Raw genomic sequence first — 5,011 nt, forward strand, 5'->3', positions numbered from 1 at the left:
TCTCAAGGCTACCGCCCTACCCCTGGGCCTGGGTGCTATTCCAGAGCTCTTCAGCTCCAGGCTACCACCCTACCCTGGAGCCAAACCCCACTTCTCTTTTTCTGGAGGTTAATTGGAGATAAGAGTCTCAGGTCCTTTTGTGCCTGGGCTGGCTTTGTACCTTCATCTCAGCTCCCCAAGTAGCTAGGATTACAGGCGTGAGCCATTGCGCCCAGCTGCATGTATATATTTTTAAATGACACTGAACGCAGTCTGTTCTCATTGCTCTCTCTGAAAGAATTTAGCACAAACCTATTTCCACTTGACAAATGGAACTTCTGCATCATTGCTCTGCCACTGCATAGGTTGACCCCTGAAATCTTCATCTGTGACATTTTGCAGGATTTTTTTTTACCTACTTTATTAGGGTCACCCTTTGAATTTCCCAATTATGAGTTTAGCAATAAAAATAGAACGACTGCGCCCTCACTCATGTCAGGTCACATCCTGCTGTAGAATGCCACTGTTTTTCTACTGTGAAACATTACTATACCCCATGCTCATGCTCAAAATAGCTCTCTCTCTCTCTCTCTCTCTCTCTCTCTCTCCTCTCTCTCTCTCTCTCTCTCTCTCTCTCCCTCCTCTCCCTCTCCCTCTCCCTCTCCCTCTCCTCTCCTCTCCCTCACCTCCCTCCCTCCCTCCCTCCTCTCTCTCTCTCTCTCTCTCTCTCTCTCTCTCCTCCTCTCTCTCTCTCTCTCTCTCTCTCCCTCTCCCTCTCCCTCTCCCTCTCCCTCTCCCTCTCTCCCTCTCCCTCTCCTCCCTCCCCCCCTCCCACTCTCTCTCCCTCTCTCTCTCTCTCTCTCTCCCTCCCTCCCTCCCTCCCTCCCACTCTCTCTCCCCCTCTCTCTCTCTCTACTCTCCCTCCCTCCCTCCTCCCTCCCACTCTCTCTCCCCCTCTCTCCCTCCCTCCCTCCCTCCCTCCTCCCTCTCTCTCTCTCTCTCTCTCTCTCTCTCTCTCTCTCTCTCTCTCTCTCTCTCTCTCTCTCTCTCTCTCTCTCTCTGTCTCATGCCAGCATCTCCCTGGTGTTATCTGGCCCTCCCAAGGGACCAGCAAGAATTCTCAGCTCCTGGAGCCTCAGAGTCCCTCTGCCCCTGTGCCAGACCAGACTTAGCCAGCAAGGCATATATACTGTCAGGGAGAGGCAAGCTGATGAGCCCAGGGACAGCAATTGGGAATGCAGACGCCTGGAGCCAGCCAGCTTGCTGTCTCCACCCACGGCGGAGATCCTGGCGTCAGACATTTCAGTGTTCCAGGGAGGGGTGAAAGGTCACGGCGGTAGACTTCTGTGGATCCCTCAACACCCAGTCTCCACACCTCCCGTCTTCTACTTGCTATGACTTACAGTTACAGAGCCTATCTATCTTAAGGACATCATAGAATATCTCATTCTCTCAGGGTTTACTAGAGGCAATGTAACCTGATAACCTCAACATTTAAGACACAGAATAGATTAAATATAGATGTGTGAGTTTGTTTCTACAGGTGGGTAATGAGAACAACAGTATTCACAGAGCTCTAAGGACTAATTGATGGCTTCCCAATTGGCTTGAAAAAGACTTGTATCACAATTTAGACTTGCTCCCTACTGACATTTTTCCCTTAGAACATATGTTGTTTTATGGTATCTTCACCACATTTATTTGTTCTGTAAAGAGGCATTACATCTTAAGGAATAGTAAGACAATATCAGTTACCTAGAAATATTCAGGCACTGTCACTAAGCTTTTCACTCAAGGCTAGCACTCTACACTTTGAACCACAGTTCACTTTCAGTTTTGTGGTAGTTGGAGATAAGTTTCTTCTAGATTTCCTGCTTGGGCTGGCTTTGAACCATGCTCCTCAGGTCCGAGTCACTAGCACTCGGCCCCTCTTACGTCTCTCCACTTACCTCCATCTCTGTCATCCTTAGCTACATGGACATGGTTGAAGTCCTTGGCTGTTCTCCATGCTTCTACTCATGACCCTGAAATCATTTCACAGACTGAGTAGCCCATTAAAACGTTTAAAAAATTGCAATGAGGTTGCATAGTTCCATGGTGAAATATAAAATTTTACTTAGGATAATATGAAAACTTCTCACTTTGTTAATGTAGCTTGTATGATCCACCCTTTCCCTACAGCTTTAACATCATCACCCTCCTGTTACATTCTGACACTTGTCAGTTCTTAGCTAAGTCCCTTCCCACCTCAGTGCCTTTGCATATATTATTTCTTCTGTCTAGCCTTTTCTTTTTCTTCATTTATCATTTGATAGGTCATATTCTCAGGAACATTCTTGCCCAGAATTATTATCCAATGTAGCATCCTTTTAACTGCTACTTATGATCTCTATTTATTTTTACTTTACTTTGTTTAATTTTTGTGGTGGTACAGGAGCTTATGTAGTCCCAGGAGAAGAACCCAGTCAGGGGGCTTGAGAAAAGAACCAAGGAGCCTCGCTCTGTGGTGGGCGAGTGTTTCATGAAGCAGTGATGGCAAATTCCCAAACTCCCAACAGAGCAAGGAAAAGCAAGCAGGCTGGGCTGAGAGTTTCCATAATCTCTTCTACCGCCGGCATGCCTGCCCACAGTAATCCAGTGTGGGCCTGAGTGAGTGGGATCAGAAGGGAATTTCAGCGTGGCAGACAGTCTCACACACACATATACACATGCACCCCAAGTGGGAGCTAATCAGTGCAGGACACATACAGCACAACCTGAGTAAAGCAAAGAGTTGGTCTTAAGAGAGGCAAGGGTGCCCCTCTCCCACTAGAGAATCTACATCTGTTCAAACCAGATCCCAGAGTGGGAGCTGAGATTGGAAGTATGGATCCATTTTAATGAGAGAGCCTAGCTGGAAAACAAACTTACTCTCCCTACAGATTAAAAAAAAAGTCTTATCTTTTCTCTCCTCTCTCTTTCCTTACCCATGACTATTATCTTTTTTTCTATTCATGTGCAACTTCTAATATTAGCCCCCTACTCCATGACCATGGCCAACTTTCACTCATCCCATCTCATTCTCCTTCTCATCATCTTCTACACTCCATATCTTTTCCTTCACTCTGTTTATTTACTTATGTTTTTTTTTTAATTTTTTGCCAGTCCTGGGCCTTGAACTCAGAACCTGAGCACCGCCCTTGGGCATTTTCTCAAGACTAGAGCTCTACCACTTGAGCCACAGTGCCTGGCTCAAAGGATCTTTAAATGAATGAATCTATTATAGAAGTATGAGCTGGGTGCGTGGCTCACACCTGTAATCCTAGCAACTCAGGAAGCTGAGCTCTGAGGATCAAAGAACTTGAGACTACTATCTCCAATTAACCTCCAGAAAAGGGAAGTGAGGCTGTGGCCCAAGGGTAGGGCAGTAGCCTTGAGCTGAAGAGCTCAGGGACAGTGCCCAGGCCAAGTTCAAGCCTCATGACCCACAAATAACTAACTAACTAACTAACTAAATAAATAAATAAAATAAAGAAGTGTGAGAAAATGAGAAAGCAGAGAAATACATTTCCAGAAATAACAATTGTCCAACAAAGGACCAAAATGACAGGGAAGTTGAGAAAATCTCAGATACCAAGAGCAAAATAATGTTGGTAACACTGGGTTAGCTTCAAACTGCAATCCTTAGATCTCGGTCTCCTGGGTTCTTATGTATAAACTGTAGGAAATGAACATACCAAATTTATTTAGAAATGTTCTGAGGATTAAAGGGACACAGAACATTGCTTGGTTTAGGGTTGGCATTGGGTAAGGGTTAGTTTTTGTCATCAGCTACAGATTTAATCAGATCTTTATAATGATTGAAGTAGTCTTAATGTCATACTCTGGACTTTTTTTGTTGTTGTTGGTCATGGGGCTTGAATCTGGGCCCCGGGCGCTGTCCCTGGGCTCTTCAACTCAGGGATACCGCTCTACCCTTGGAGCCACAGTGCCACTTCCTGTTTTCTAGTGGTTAATTGGAGATAAGTCACTAGTGCTGGCTTTGAACCTCAGTTCTCAGATCTCAGCCTCCTGAGTAGCTGAGTAGCCAGTAAGCCCAGCTTATACTCTGGACTTTTACATAAGGATCACATCTTTCCCCCATCTTGCCATGGTGAAAGTCCTGTGCCATGTCAACACTTCTCATTTCTCTTTCTGCTTCCTGGCGAGAGTTGAGTCATGAGCTTTGCTTCTCAATGCTGGATAATCTGTAACTGACAAACTTCTTTACATCATCAAGTCTGCAAATAGTTCTTATTGAGTTTTCCTAATGCACAGTATCATATTTTTACTAGGATGTAAAATTAGGTTCACAATTCTAAAAATTTCCCAGCATGCTTTTTGGTGATCTCTTACAAGATTGAAATTGTGCTTCACTAGAGCAAAAGGAGAGTATTGGTTCTCTTCTAATGGTGACTTTCCGCCACAAATCCATATTAATATCACCGGCTTTATGTGAGGTCCAATTACCATGCAATATAAATTGTTACCTGCAGATACTTGTATGACAGTATTTGAATAAACAGTGGAGTAATTCTGCAATGGTGGTTGTTTGAAGCTATATAACATAAACATATATGTATCATGGAGATATACAGGCCTCTAATTCTTTTTTTTTACTTAATATAATTACTCATTAATTACATTTTGGGGAGGGGGCAGTTCAGGGCCTGTTCACTGTCCTTGGGCTTCCCTCGAGGCTAGTGTTCTACCACTTAAGCCAAAGCACCACTTTCATCTTTTTCTGTGTATGTGATACCAAGGAATCAAACCCAGGGCTTCATGCATGCTAGCACTCTACCACTAGGCTACACTCTGGGTCCTAAATTATCGTTTTTATTCAATGACTATATATTGGGGACTTGTGATAGTTGGAAACTTTGCCAGGAACCAAGAAGTCAAGTATGCAGAAGTCACAGTCTTAGCTCTTATGTGCTTACTGTCTATTTGAGAGGAAAGATATGAATCAAATAATGACACAAATAAACTTGCCACCCAGCATTGTTGCAGTTAG

Source organism: Megascapheus bottae, chromosome 2, assembly GCF_031878675.1.
Source record: "Megascapheus bottae isolate mThoBot1 chromosome 2, mThoBot2.hap1, whole genome shotgun sequence".
NCBI lineage: Eukaryota > Metazoa > Chordata > Mammalia > Rodentia > Geomyidae > Megascapheus > Megascapheus bottae.